The following is a 15,767-nucleotide window of genomic DNA, read 5'->3' as shown; positions in this document are numbered from 1 at the left end:
TCATGGAGGAGAAATGAGTAGGTGATAAATTACTACTTGGCTGGTGGCAGGGAGCCTACACATGTCCTGAGACCTGCGTATGAGGCAAGGAGCCAGTGGGGGGCCTCTGGCCTGGACTGGCTGACATGTAGCTTTGCTTAGCAGTGGTAGGTGTCCCAGTGGCAGCTGGAATGTCCTGTTACCCACTCAAGCACTAAAAGCCGACACTGATTGCCATCTTCCCCTTTTTCCCCGCTTAGTGATTTCACTCTTAACACTTGAGAAAAAGGAGGAGAAATAAAAAGTGCTCTCCAGACTTCTCTCTCCCCCCTCATTTTTTGTCTTGGTCCTTTTCCCGGGCTCCTGTTGTGCCACGCCCTTTCTCGTCACACCCAGCTGTGTTCTCTCCCTGCCCCGGCCCTCTGCAGCCGGGTTTCTTTGCCTGCATGTTTCTTTCAGCGAGGCCACAAAGGTGGGACCAGTAGATACCCCACTGGAAGCCTCGCAGGCTGGGTGCAGAGCTGTGAGCGGTGGAGAAGGGGGAGGCCAGCCTGAGGAGCCCCAGGGGTAACCATGGGAGAACCCAGGCCCCCCCATCACCCCACCACCAGTGGCTCTGGGCAGAGGACCTCAGCCCTGAAGTAGCAGTGAGGAGGCGCTGGCTGTAAGGCCCCTGGTGTTTGATCGTCATGGCAGGTGACCCGGGGAAGGCAGTTTAATGGGTCTGTGTGTCTCTCTATCATGGGTGTCAGTGATCAGAAAGGAGCAGCCAAAGAGCAAAGGGGAGCAGTGGCCCTCCTGCCCCAAGGAGACCCCGCCCCTTCCCAGGGCTACCTCCATCACACCAGGGTCCCTTCAGACCCGGAAGTCTAATCGTTTTCACAGCCATGAACTAACATTCATCTAGTACTTCCCTGCACCCTGTGATGCTGGGAACAAGGTGGGGCAGGTGTCAGAATTATGCCCATTTTACAGGTGAGGAAACAGTTTGGGAGTGAACTGACTGGCCAGCGTTCTGGGGCTAGTAATGGATGAGCTGATCGACGTTGGAACCTCATTCTTCTGACTCCAAGCTCACCGTGTGGGGGCTTGAGCTCTGAGCCCACAGGAAGCGCCGGCTCCCACTAAGCCGCCAGTTAGGCCACGAGTGAGTATTTGGAGTAGGAGTATGCACGCAGTGAGTACATGCGATCCCAGAACCAGAATTTCTGTCTCAGGCAACCCTCAAGGCTCTTAAAATGCAGACGTCATTGTACAGCCGTTGAACTTTAGAGGGGAAGATTATTTCTTTTATGGCAAAATTCATTCATTCATTTATTCATGTGTTCATTCACTCAACAAGTATATATATTAAGCAATACTCCATCTCCAATAAACGCAAGCCAATTTGCCAAAAATCAGCACCCCCCAAAAAAACCCCATCTGCAACATAATCAACTCACTCCATTTGTCGATTTAATCACTTTGTTAACTGACTAGTTTACTAGTTTTACCAAATTTATTCATTTTATGAGCTTGAACAGTAATGTTTTAACAATTAAAATATTGGCTACACAGACATAGTAGAAATTAACATTTTTTCCACATGAAATACCACTTTTCCAGGCAAAATTCCAGCCTTTAACTATACAATAGGATTATTTTGGCTACCTCTGGTTTCTTTACGTGCTTTATTTTCAAACTTGAAACATTTAAATATTTTTTGTCAGTTTCTTGAAAGGATATAAGATTGAACTTTATAGGGGCAGTGCAGGGAAATGGCTACGTAGGAAGGCCTGGACCTGGACCCAGCCTGCCCTGGGGTGTCAGCCCAGCTCTGCCACTTTCTTAAGGACAGCTTACTTGTACATATGTGATGTGATCTCAGCCATTTTATGTACAAACACTGGGGGAAGAAAAAACACATCATGATAATAACGGGGTTATTTCTGGGTGGTGGGATCGTGAGTAACTTTACTTGCCTTCCTCATAACTTTTGTCAGTAAAAAGAATTAATCAATGGTAAGTCTAAGAAAGGGAAAATTTTATTCGAGCCAAGCTGAGGACTATAGCCCAGAAGACAGCCGGCTACTCTGAGAAACTGCACTGAAGAGGTAAGGGGAGAGGTCAGTAATGTGATTTGGGGGAAGAGGGTGTGTGCAGTCAAGCACACATCTCAGTAGAAGGTTGCTGCTAGTCACGAGACACAGACAGCTTAGGTGATGATCGTAGTACTTTTCTAAGTATGGGAAGATGCAAGAATCCAGGTCATAAAAAATTTTCCCTTAAAATATCTAACTGTCTAAAGGCCTGTTCTGCCAGATTTCCCAGAGTACAGAGTGCCACATTCCAGATCTTCACTCTGAATTGCTTTCTCGGGTGTATTGTACGTCAGCAACTGCAGTGGCTAATCACTTGATTCTTGTAGAACTAGATGGTGGGCAACATTCTTTATTTTACAATCTCTTCCCTTTTGGTCTTAATTTCAACCAAGGTTTGGGAGGCATTTGGTGACCAATTTGTCCCACGGTGCTAGAAATGCTCATTCCAGGTTAGGTGAGGATTTCATTGATAGGCCACTCCATGCGCTATTAGTGGACCAGGCCCTGTGAATAGTAGCCCAAAGTCTGTTGTGGTCCAGGAAATGGTTCCCTCTTGTTGCTTCTTCCCGTATAGAGATACACCATTGCAATCCTTGATCATATAGAACTATATATTTGGCCAATCATTTCAAGTCACCTAATCATCATTAATTTTATCTGAGGCTCAGTCACATATTTGATAATGCAAGAAATAATCTTGTGGGCTTCCCTGGTGGCGCAGTGGTTGAGAATCCGCCTGCTGATGCAGGGGACACGGGTTCGTGCCCCGGTCCGGGAAGATCCCACATGCCGCGGAGCGGCTGGGCCCGTGAGCCATGGCCGCTGAGCCTGCGCGTCCGGAGCCTGTGCTCCGCAAGGGAGAGGCCACAACAGTGAGGCCCGCATAACACACACACACACACACAAAAAAAAAAAAAAAAAAAAGAAATAATCTTGTAAAATAGGCAAAATACAAGTAATATAGCTGGTAACATTAATAAGATCATGAGTAAGTATTTAAGCTGAGAACTTCCATTAGCTGTGGCCCAGTGTCTCCCCAGGTAGTCTAACCAGTCTGTTCTGCGTTAGGTGATGATATATTGACATGGTACATAAAGTTCACCAAAGCTGTCTGCACGTACAAGGTGAGTGGTGGGTCATCGTGACCCCTTACAGGATTGAGAAAGGAATGTTATCTTCTAAGGAGTTACATAGCTGGCACCAGAAGGAGAAAAATGGATCTTTATGGTTGAGCAGGTATTTCTGCTGTTGGGGAAGTCTGGTTAACACATGATGCAGGTGCACAATGCACACTACAGGGGAGAGAGGAAGCCAGAGGGCAGAGAAAAAGTTTTCTGTTTAAATTTTTCTTGTCTTGCCTTAAAATGTGAATTTTATTTCAACACTTTTCTATATGTTTTAAGACATCCTTTTAATGATTTTAAGTGTAACTACATAAGAAGAACTATACCAGAGGGCTTCGTATATGTTGTTTTATTTAATCCTCACAGCCAACACCCAAGATGGGTAATATTATCACCATTTAACAGAAAAAGAAACTGAGGCTCCAAAGCATTAAGTAACTTGCATGTGGTCCCCCCCACCCCGCCCGAGGAATCTGGCTTCCTCATCTCGTGCTAATATTACTTCCTCTGGCTCAACCTAAGAGTCCTTCTCTGTTAAATGTGTAATATCTGCATCTCAAAATATGGAGGAAGGACGGAGTGAGATGTTGATGTATGAAAGCCCACTGCAATGATACAGCCCTCTATAAAGAATAATATGAATGAGGAGCATGTGTTATATTCACTGTGCTGTTCTAAGGCTCTGTATATATTATGTTCCTTCAGTCAGCTCAATGAGCCTTCAAGGCAGGTGGCCATTATTAACCTCATTTTACAGAAAAGCATATCAAGGAACAGAGAGGGTAACATGCCAAGTTCACACAACTGTACATGATATTAATGATATCAGTGGGAGCGTTTCCATTGTAAATGACTTCTGGGTCATCTTTCCCAATCTCCCCTTTGAGTTCCTCAGGGAGAGAAAGGGAAGCACCCTACTAGAAGTCAGACAGTCCACCTGGCTCAGCAAGAGGTAGATGAGGGGTGGGAGGCAGGTCTGAGATCACAGGTCAGGCATTAGGATCAGCACCTTAATTGGTGCTTGTTGACCTTGCTTTCCAAGGACTGTAGGGGACAACCACAAGCTCCAAGGACACTGCTGCCACCTGCTGTTCACACATTTTCCAGCCAAGGCTTCTCCCCAACATCAAGATCTTCACCACTGTCTTCCCCAGACCCCTTCTGTGGCCTGGGTAAGAGAATTGCAACCTTTCAATTTCAAATACAGGAAGGGTAATCCATTAGCAGAAGTAGAAGGGCTCCAATAAGAGAGTGCAGAGATGCTTGCTTCTGAGCCATGCAACCTGGAGGCAAGACCTTGCTTCTTTGAATCTGTCTTCATCTGTAAAACAAAGACAACCATAATATCTGCTTCATACAATTGCTTTTAAGATGAAATAAGATTTTTTTCACCTCTACAATCTACCTTATTTTTAAATATTTATTTATTTATTTGGCTGCATTGGGTCTTAGTTGCAGCCTGTGGGATCTTCATTGCAGCTTACAGGATCTTTCATTGCAGCCCGCAGGCTTCTCTCTAGTTGTGGTGCGTGGGCTCAGTAGTTGTGGCACACGGGCTGTCTAGTTGTGACACGCAGGATCTAGAGCACGTGGGCTTAGTTGCCCCATGGCATATGGGATCTTACTTCCCCAACAAGTCATTGAACCCACGTCCCTGCATTGCAGGGGCAGATTCTTAACCACTGGACCACCAGGAAAGTCCCACAGTCTACCTTCTTTTTTTTCTTCTTTTAAAAAATTTTTTTCTAGATTTTTTGATGATGGCCATTCTGACCAGTGTGAGATGCTATCTCATTGTAGTTTTGATTTGCATTTCTCTAATGATTAATGATGTTGAGCATTCTTTCATGTGTTTGTTGGCAATCTGTGTATCTTCTTTGGAGAAATGTCTATTTAGGTCTTCTGCCCATTTTCGGATTGGGTTGTTTATTTTTTTGTTATTGAGCTGCATGGGCTGCTTGTAAATTTTGGAGATTAATTCTTTGTCAGTTGCTTCATTTGCAAATATTTTCTCCCATTCTGAGGGTTGTTTTTTCTTCTTGTTTATGGTTTCCTTTGTTGTGCAAAAGCTTTTACGTTTCATTAGGTCCCATTTGTTTATTTTTGTTTTTATTTCCATTTCTCTAGGAGGTGAGTCAAAAAGGACCTTGCTGTGATTTATGTCATAGAGTGTTCTGCCTATGTTTTCCTCTAAGATTTTTACAGTGTCTGGCCTTACATTTAGGTCTTTAATCCATTTTGAGTTTATTTTTGTGTATGGTGTTAGGGAGTGTTCTAATTTCATACTTTTACATGTAGCTGTCCAGTTTTCCCAGCACCACTTATTGAAGAGGCTGTCTTTTCTCTGTTGTATATTCTTGCCTCCTTTATCAAAGATAAGGTGACCATATGTAAATTGATACAGCCACTATGGAGAACAGTATGGAGGTTCCTTAAAAAACTACAAATAGAACTACCATATGACCCAGCAATCCGACTACTGGGCATATACCCTGAGAAAACCATAATTCAAAAAAAGTCATGTACCACAATGTTCATTGCAGTTCTATTTACAATAGCTAGGACATGGAAGCAACCTAAGTGTCCATCAACAGGTGAATGGATAAAGAAGATGTGGCACATATATACAATGGAATATTACTCAGCCATAAAAAAACACAATTGAGTTATTTATAGTGAGGTGGATGGACCTAGAGTCTGTCATACAGAGTGAAGTAAGTGAGAAAGAGAAAAACAAATACCGTATGCTAACACATATATATGGAATCTAAGAAAAAAATAAAAATTAAAAAAAAGGTCATGAAGAACCTAGGGGTAAGATGGCAATAAAGACACAGACCTACTAGAGCATGGACTTGAGGATATGGGCAGGGGGAAGGGTAAGCTGTGAGAAAGTGTGAGAGTGACATGGACATATATACACTACCAAACGTAAAATAGAAAGCTAGTGGGAAGTAGCCGCATAGCACAGGGAGATCAGCTAGGTGTTTTGTGACCACCTAGAGGGGTGGGATAGGGAGGATGGGAGAGAGAGAGACACAAGAGGGAAGAGATTTGGGAACATATGTATACGTATAGCTGATTAGCTTTCTTATACAGCAGAAACTAACACACCATTGTAAAGCAATTATACTCCAATAAAGATGTTTAAAAAAAACAAAAAACTGAAAGCATAGACAGTTTATCAAACAGTGTTTCAGAGTTTGAGGAAAGAAGTTGATTTCCCACAGAGAGTAAAATTTGGTCCAGAAATGAATTCAGCGCATTGGCTTTATTAAGGAAATGCTTGGCTATATCTATTTGGGAGTCTCCTTGAGCAATAAATTTGATGATTTAGGCATGAACCTTCCAAAAAAAACATTTAAAAAAATTTATGTATTTATTTATTTTTGGCCGTGTTGGGTCTTCATTGTTGCGTACGGGCTTTCTCTAGTTGTGGCGAGCGGGGGCTACTCTTCGTTGCGGTGCGCGGGCTTCTCATTGCTGAGCATGGGCTGTAGGCTCATGGACTTCAGTAGTTGTGGCTCACGGGCTGTAGAGCAGAGGCTCTGTAGTTGTGGCGCACGGGCTTAGTTGCTCTGCGGCATGTGAGATCTTCCCAGACCAGGGCTCGAACCCATGTCCCCTACATTGGCAGGCAGATTCTTAACCACTGTGCCACCAGGGAAGCCCCCAGTCTACCTTATTACCAGAAAAAAAGTTAGCTATGTAAAGGACAAACCAGGATGGAGCACAATTAAGCATCCCCAAATGTCTAAAATCAACCTCTGCTTAACATTAACATTTTTAACAATTAAAAAATTTTTTACTTAGTAAAACATTTCCCTTTATATTTTGCTACTGATTTTGAAATTATCAAAATTAAGTCTCAAGTCATTTTTGTGCATTTTATTGGGTATCTGAACCAGAATGTGAAATACTGAAAAGGATATCTGATTTTTTTTTTTTTTTAGGAGATAAAGCTTTCATAATTGAAAGTGTCTCTCCCATCTGAGACTGCCAGAGTCATTTCCAAGATTCTGGTTCACAAGTTTCACAAGACATCTAGCAAATGAGCAACTAAAACTGAGAAAACTAGAGGGGGCTTTTTCCACTCAAGTTCCCTTGGGAACTGACCCAAACAGCAAAGCTAAGAGGCCTGGCTCCCTCTCAGCAGCTAAAAACATCACACCAGATTCTGTTTGCCTGAACATTCCTTCTGACTAGTTCTAGACGCTAGCAGTTGGATTCCAATTAACTTTCATGTTGCCAGTCTAATAGTCCTTCTAGAATATTTGCAATTTGTATTACTGGTTTAAAAGTTCAGCAAAACTGAAACTCTCGATGGCTGAGTTCCGGTAAGTACCTGTAAACGATTTCAGGACTATCCACTCTACTACACATTACAGGCCTGGCTGTGATGTGGGTTCCAGGGGCAGGTCTGGCTGGTCTCATCCTCTGAAAGGGAGGTTGGGTACCAACTCGCTCTCTCACCTTCTTGGGTTTTGGACAGAGTACTAAATGAAGATACTATCTGCTGCCTGGATTTGTCTTGTAAGACACGAGTGTTTCCAGAACCTGGGAGAAGCACACAATGCCTTGTTGGAGAACCTAGTGGCAAGGTGGTTAAGGCAGAGTGTGGGACAGCTGAAGGCAGATGACTCAGGACCTCTGCACCCAGAGCAAGGAGGCATCTGTGAGAGGGAGACAAGGCTTACCAAGGGCCTGATGGAGACTTTGGGAGGAAGAACTAATGGTGGACCTGGACTTAGATCTTTGGTTTTTCAGTGATGAAAGAAGCTGAGAATAAGACATTTCAGACTGAGCCCCCAAAACATAGAAATAAGAAGAATAACTCTTAAGACAGTATTTAGGAACAGCTCTTAAGAAGCTACTCAGTAACCACACAGGAGGTGGTAAGAACAGCAGGATTTCCCGTGACTCTGGGCGGCTGTTGGGCTTCTCCCCCTGGGACCTGCAGACTCACCCTCAGGCATCTGTGAGTGCTCTGTAAGGACTTCCACATTTTATCTTTTCACTTGATGCCTATTTGAAATAAGATTAATGTATGCAGATTCTGGGTCATCTGTATAGCCACTGAGTACCATAACACAGTTTCAGCTTCTACATGGGCACTGTGTTTAGATAGGATTGGGACCAAGTAATGCTATCTGAATTGTCAGAACTAGGGGAGAAAAGAATAGATATAGATTTAATATGTAAACAAGTAGAGACCAAAGGACATCACAAAACACTGTATGATGATCACTTACCCAGTCATTCAACCAGAAAACTGGTGGGTATGCAGATTTATCACCCAGCCCCTGGGGTATAGGCAAGCCAAATACAGAAGAACCCCGTCAAGAAAAGATAAACAAAAAAGGGTCGGGCTTCCCTGGTGGCTCAGTGGTTGAGAGTCCGCCTGCCGATGCAGGGGACATGGGTTCGTGCCCCAGTCCGGGAAGATCCCACATGCCACGGAGCGGCTGGGCCCGTGAGCCATGGCCGCTGAGCCTGTGCTTCCGGAGCCTGTGCTTCCGGAGCCTGTGCTGCTCAACGGGAGAGGCCACAACAGTGAGAGGCCCGCGTACAGGAAAAAAAAAAAAAAAAAAAGGGTCATCAGGGATGACAGCCTGCCCAAAGATGATCTTTTTGGTTTCAGGATCTATTTACATCTTTAAAATTATCGAGAATCCCAAGGAGCTTTTGTTTGTGTGGGTTGTATCTGTCAATAGTTATGTATTAGAAACTAAAACTGAGAAATTTATTTACTAAATCATTTTTAAATGACAATAATAAACCCATTATATATTAACATAGCTAACATTTTTAATGAAAATGTATCTGCAAAACAAAACTTTAGTGAGAAGAGTAGCATTATTTTACATTTTTGCAAATCCATTTGATGTCTGGCTAAATAAAAGCTAAATTCTTGTGTCTGCTTATGTATTCAACTCATTTTGATATACTGTTTTGGTTTATGTTGGGATCAGGGCGGGCCGCCCCAAATTATGCCACAATGGCATATTGATTATTTTGAATTAGGAAATGGCCAGTGCAAGAGGGACATTCTTTTCTGCTTCCCTGAAAGCAGGAAATAAATCTCTCCTGTGAAAAGTGTACTCCCTGCATCTGGAGGTAGAAAGACACTCTTATTACCAGACAGGGAATTGGGGCTGAGAAGCCTGTATAAACAAACCTTGTTGTTTCGTTAATTTACTATCCCAAGCCCAAATTCTGTTGATATTCTTTACTAATTGAGCACCCAAAAACTAAGTTTCTTTGTCCTGTCAATTCCTCACAAATATATTGTCTCTTTGTCTAAAAAGTATAAAAGCTGCCTGCTTTGACCACCTCTTTGTTCCCATTTTATGAGACCTCTGTGCGCATGAATTAAAATTTGTTTATTTTCTCCTCTTAATCTTTTTTTAAAAGATAAATTTATTTATGGTCGCGTTGGGTGTTCGTTGCTGCGCACGGTCCTTCTATAGCTGCGGAGAGCAGGGGCTACTCTTCACTGCAGTGCGCGGGCTTCTCATTGCAGTGGCTTCTCTTGTTGCGGAGCACGGGCTTTAGGCACGTGGGCTTCAATAGTTGTGGCACTTGGGCTCAGTAGTTGTGTATTGCAGTCTCTAGAGTGTAGGCTCAGTAGTTGTGGCGCATGGGCTTAGCTGCTCCACGGTATGTGGGATCTTCCCGGACCAGGGCTCGAACCTGTGTCCCCTGCATTGGCAGGTGGATTCTTAACCACTGCACCACCAGGGAAGTTCCTCTTAATCTGTCTTGTGTCGACTTTATTATTAGTTCAGCCGCAAAAATCAAGAGGAGTGGGAGGAGTGGATATTTTCCCCTCCCGGACATTGACACATTTGAAGAAAATGTGACCTCACACATACACGTTGTTGGAAAAAAGGAAGAGTATTTTAATAGACGTTTCAGATAATCGTGGGTGTTCTTGGATATTGCACTAAAATTTGACAAATGGTAGTTTCTTAAACATCAATTGCAAGGTAGAATCTAGAACCACATTGATGAACTTTTCAAAATTTGGTTACATTAAAATTCAGGAGTTCATGATGCATTCTGAATGTCTCGTGTATATTTTCCTTTTTTTTTTTTTTTTTTTTTTTTTTGCGGTTCACGGGCCTCTCACTGCTGTGGTCTCTCCCGTTGCGGAGCACAGGCTCCGGACGCGCAGGCTCAGCGGCCATGGCTCACGGGCCCAGCCGCTCCGCGGCATGTGGGATCTTCCCGGACCGGGGCACGAACCTGCGCGGCAGGCGGACTCTCAACCACTGCGCCACCAGGGAAGCCTCTATATTTTCCATTTTATCACACCGAATATTAAAAAGATTTATACGCAACGGTCAAGATTTAATGGAAATAATTTTTACAGCGTCATCAAGGACATTCTTAAGTGAAACAAGCTTTTTTTTTTTTCCCATGAGTGCATGGTGATGAAGAATACAGGGACTACTAGTTCTATTTGGTGCCACTGCTTTGATTTGTGTGAAGGTGACAGCAGTTCTACCCACCATTTGTTTTGCACCATCAATACAAGTGTTAACACAGTGGAAAAGATAATGTCTTAGTATGATGATGATGATGATGATGAAGGAGGAGGAGGAGAAAGAAGAAGAAAATATTTTTGAACACAGAACTCCTGAAAGCTTCTCCAGGATTACTGAGGGGTCTCATGGACCAGATTTAGAACCACTGAACTAGGGTAAAGTACTTAATTGGAGTTATTGTTTATTAAAGTTCCCAGACTTAGAGAAATTATTTGTTAGCTTATAGATTTTTGCCTAGTAGAAATTATTTTTGCTCAGTAGAAAAGGTAACTCCGAATGTTTTAATCTGTTGCCTTATAGGACATTGACCAGTTTTGAATGTAACCCAGCAATTGTAGCCTAATATTCTTTTACTAAATTGCTGAGAAGTACATAACTTCTCAAACACTTTCTACACCAGTCTTCATATCGTCCTGTTTCTGTCATTAATTGATGAATTCAGTAAAATCTTTGACACACATTCATTTTATATTTGCATGAGTCACAATTTTAACTTCTTTCAAAATTATCCTTTATCAACCTCAAGTTTCACCATCAGCATCATTATCACATTACTAGTGGCAAATCACTTGTTTAACAAAACATCTTTAAATAATGTCATTCTTAATTATTTGGGGTTTGTGGTTTTGTACATTTAAAGGGAAATATCTTGTAGCCCTCTAGACTTACTAAAATTAATTTTATTTGAATGCTACTTAAATATATACTAACATGGAATTATGTATAGACTGCTTATGCTTATAACTGTTACACAGCTGTGAAAACAAAATATATTAAATACATACAGAGCCACAAATCCAGAATAATACATACCTGAATCTATGCCACCACGAAGAATTCCTGACCCAAGAAAGATAAGTATGAGCCGAAAATCAGCCCTTGACTGCGGTTGAGACTGGTACAATATTCATGAACCCACAGACCTGAAAATACCATTGTCATCAGTGGAAAACACACATGGACACGTAGCCACCTGCTGAGAAATTTTAGGTGCCCCTACACTAGAAATTTCACCCCTTTGAGCTCCTCTGTAAAATAAAGAGTATGTCTACCTATCCCACAGCATAATACAGGGATTCGCTTGGGAGGTAAAGGTGCAACCGTTTTTGCCAAAGAAGATTAAGAAAGCATTTCACTCTTTCATTCTTCTCTCTCCCCTTTCAAGAACAGTCTTAGTCTCTAATTTTGTTCTTGGGCCTGGTCCTGGAGCCAAAGTTCTGTCCTTCACTAGCGATAGACCTTAAACAAATTATTTAATCGCTCACTTCAGATTCCTCATCTGTAAACTGGAGGTGATAATAACCTCTACCTCATAAGCTTATTGAGTGGATTATTGAGAATGATGCACGTAAAACACCTGACATATAGAAAAAACACAATAGATGATCATTATTGTTAATGCAGTGCTCAGCACCTAAGTGCTAAATAAATGTTGGTTATATTATTCAGATGTAAGGTGATAGGTAAGGGGATAGTCCCTCCTAAAATGATATTTTAAGAAGGAGGGGGCTTCCCTGGTGGCGCAGTGGTTGAGAGTCCGCCTGCCGATGCAGGAGATGCAGGTTTGTGCCCTGGTCCGGGAGGATCCCACATGCCGCGGAGCGGCTGGGCCCGTGAGCCATGGCCGCTGAGCCTGTGCGTCCGGAGCCTGTGCTCCGCAACGGGAGAGGCCACAGCAGTGAGAGGCCCGCATACCGCAAAAAAAAAAAAAAAAAAAAAAAAAAGAAGGAGGACAAGAAAGAAAAGGTAACATTTAGTGAGTGCACACCTGTGCCAGGCACTTTGCACACATTATGTAATTTCGTCTTCACAGATCCCTGTGATTCAGATACTAGTATCCAGAGCAGAAGGAGGGTGAGGGGAGTGAGGCACCTAGGGTCCAAAATTAAGCAGGCCCCTCAAAAAAATTTAAGGAAGCACTCCCACTCAGGGTTGTACTGAGGAAAATGAGGGTCTAACAGGGTAGCTTGGTAACAGAGTGGTGAGCAACAGAGATAAGATTTACCCTCTGGTCTGCCAACTGAAGCCAAAGTGGACGCCCTGAAGTGGACGGACCACGGGGCTTCCTTGCTACAGGTTCTCACCCTTCACCCCATCCTGATGGTGCAGATCTCTGAGAAACTGCCCAGCTCATTCTAGAAAATTCCTAACTGTGATTGAGCTGTGACTCAAGTCCCTCACGATCTAAAATGTTCTAACTTTCCTTTCACAGGAGGGCCCTGCTGACATAGCTGCACTTTAAGCTTCTAGAAAGTATTAGATTAAGGGCCTCTTAAGATTTTTTTCTCAGTGAGCCCAGATTCTAACAACTTAACAAGAAAAGCCTCTTAGGCCAAAACTGGGAAGTTCTGATCTCTCCTGAGAGAAGCTAACCCTTTGACCTCACACAGTGGAGTGTGCTTCTGGAGGCCATTGCTGTCACTGGGATAAGCCTTCAGGCCTGCACTTGGGGTTGTTTTCCAGCATCCTCTTTACTTTGAGTGTAAAATGGCTCTGGGGATAAGAAAAGCTTCCCCCGCCCCCCACCCCCACCCCATAAGTGTTTCCCTTTCCTTAAGATGGAAAGATTGGCCAGGATTCAACAGAGCCTTGAATCCAAGGTAGAAGCCAGATTCTTAGAATTTGGGGAGCTTTCTCTGGGAATCCCTGAGGCATTTGTGTGATAACCAACCCAAGGGCAGGAAAAACCTTTGAAAGGAACAATTAAAGTCTGTTTGGATAAGCTTTCCTGGAGCCTGAGGGTAAAAGGTGCCCCTCCCTCCTCCCTACCTCAGGAAAGGCGACTGAGCAGAGAAACGATTTATTGGGAAGGAAGGTACAAATAAAAAGATGACACTTGTGTTCTTTTCAAGATTTAGTGATTTCTCTAGAAACATGTCATAGACTGACTTGTGTGCCCCCAAATTTCTAAAGTGAAGCTCTAATCCCTAATGTGACTATATTTGGAGATAGAACCCATTAGGAGATAATTAAGGTCACCTGAGGTCATAAGGGTGGCGCCCTGACACTATAGGATTGGTATAGGTTTAAGAGAAACATGAGGTCCACCGTGTGATCTAGCCAAGAAGAGGGTCTCACCTGAACCCGACCTTGCTGGCACTGTGATCTCAGGCTTCCAACTTCCAAAACTGTGAGTAGATAAATTTCTATTGTTTAAGTCACTCAGTCTACAGTATGTTGTCATGGCAGCCAGAATTAATACAAAACACTTGGGGGTAATATATCCACAATTTATTCAGTGGCTCCCAATGACTCCTCTTATTTATACTAGTCTCACTAAATTTGCATCTGTATCTCTTTAATCCTCACCATCCAAGTAAGTGGGTAATAATTTTTGCTCTTTTAACAGCTGAAATTAGAATAATGGACTCTTTGGATGATAGAATCAAAAGCAGTAAAATCCAGAGCTGGGTGGTCTTATACGGAGCACTTAACCTTTCTGGGCATTAATTTCTCCAAGTGTAAAATGGGGAACACATTAGTTCCTACTTTATAGATTGCCTATGAGGATCTAAGTAGCTGCCCACAATCCCCAGTGGAAGGTGTAGGCACTGACCAAAGCAGGTCATTGACGGGGAATAGGGACTGGGTTCCAACAGGAAACACAGGTGAGTGCCTCGTTGGGGGAAAGAATGTGCTGGACAGGTAGAACAGTTGACAGAACAGAACTGAAGTGGCCACAGCTTGCCTTATAGGATCAGGTGAGGTACAAATGGAGTAAGTTGGGTGACTCACCTATCATGTGGCAATGATTGAGATCATTACCAGAGACATTTGTTTGTTGAAACCCTCATCTCCCACACCTCTACCTCCATGATGCAAAGGGCAGGTTGAGAATCACAGTTGTTAATAATGAAGCAGGGGGTTGATGACAGTCAGGGCTCAGGTGCACATAGATCTCAACTATGAGATTTCGGAGTTAGGTGTGTGTGTTGGACGCAATCGTTATTAAGCATTAATTTGTTTTCCTCATTCCTTCCCCTTTCATAATGTGTAATTGAATGTAATGGCCCAGTTCAGAGTTCACTGGCCATGCTTCCTGCTTGGGAGCCTTCGGGGTTCGTCCCAGGATACACACTCCTCTCCCCACTGCCCCTCTGCTAAGCTGGGAGGCCAGGTCTCTGACCCTTGAGTAGTAGAATCTGACAGGATTTTCCAAAAGAGCCCACTCACTTTAACAAGTGACTTTAATTAGGAACATCCAAGTGGTGCCACCAGGATACTTAGAGACTCAAGTTCGAAATCTTAGAAATTCTGTCCCAGTGAAGCAAGCAAATGCCTTGTTACAGAAAAGCATATCGAGAAAAATATGTTCATGCAGATTCTCATTAGACCAGAGAATCTGTTGTAACTGAGAAGAGAAAAGGGCAAGGATTCAGAGACCTGCCCAATAAAGACATCTAAGCTGAAACAATGAGCCAGAGATTGTTTTGGACTCCGTTGCTTTTGCACCCCAGAGTTATTTGGTTTGAATGACTGCCAAACCCTAAAGTTCAAAAGACAGTCACAAGTGGGGAAGGAGGCCAACATTCTTGGGGTTGAATTCCCAGAATTCTCTCATTTACTGTAAGTCTCTCAGTCTAAGGTCAGCCCACTCTGGCTGGTGGTTTGGTTTTAGAGACAGCCTCTCCCCCTGCTATGAAGCCTGTTAGGTTCTGATGGTGAGATTGTCAACCATGTTGTCCTCCCAAGGACCTGAACTTGGGTAGGTCATCTTCTTCCAGAAGCCACCACTGTGGTCATTTCTTTGGTTCATAAGGATGGGCAACCCTCTCACACTGAATGCAGCTGTTCTCGTTAGGCCTGTCGTAAAATACACAAGAGCGAGCATTTCGGTCTTTTTAAAAGTGATTGCAATTGAATGTAAACATGAACTCAGTTAATAGGAGTTTATGTAAGCCTCTAAGCTCGGTTTCATCACTGAAATCTTCCACTCTTTTGCCGCCCCTGTTAAACATTCACCATGCCCTGATGGGTTTTTACCTCCAAGGAAGCAGCCCCTTCCCTCCTCCACTGCCACCACGCTAGCCAAG

The 15,767-nt window shown here is 43.2% G+C and overlaps 1 long non-coding RNA gene across 2 annotated transcripts in view; it reads left to right on the top strand.

Annotated features, from left to right (window-relative positions):
* The window catches only part of LOC131753356 (uncharacterized), a 48,468-nt gene that overhangs the window by 14,049 nt on the left and 18,652 nt on the right, over positions 1 to 15,767 (top strand). Inside the window, exon 6 of one of the 2 annotated variants that reach the window (XR_010839796.1) lies at positions 955 to 1,126. This is a non-coding gene — a long non-coding RNA (uncharacterized lncRNA). Of the gene's footprint in view, positions 1 to 954; positions 2,966 to 15,767 lie in introns of those variants that run through there. The other variant, XR_010839797.1, reaches the window with a different exon arrangement.

Source organism: Kogia breviceps, chromosome 3 (assembly GCF_026419965.1).
Source record: "Kogia breviceps isolate mKogBre1 chromosome 3, mKogBre1 haplotype 1, whole genome shotgun sequence".
Lineage (NCBI taxonomy): Eukaryota > Metazoa > Chordata > Mammalia > Artiodactyla > Physeteridae > Kogia > Kogia breviceps.
This window is presented reverse-complemented; position numbering and strand designations above follow the sequence as displayed.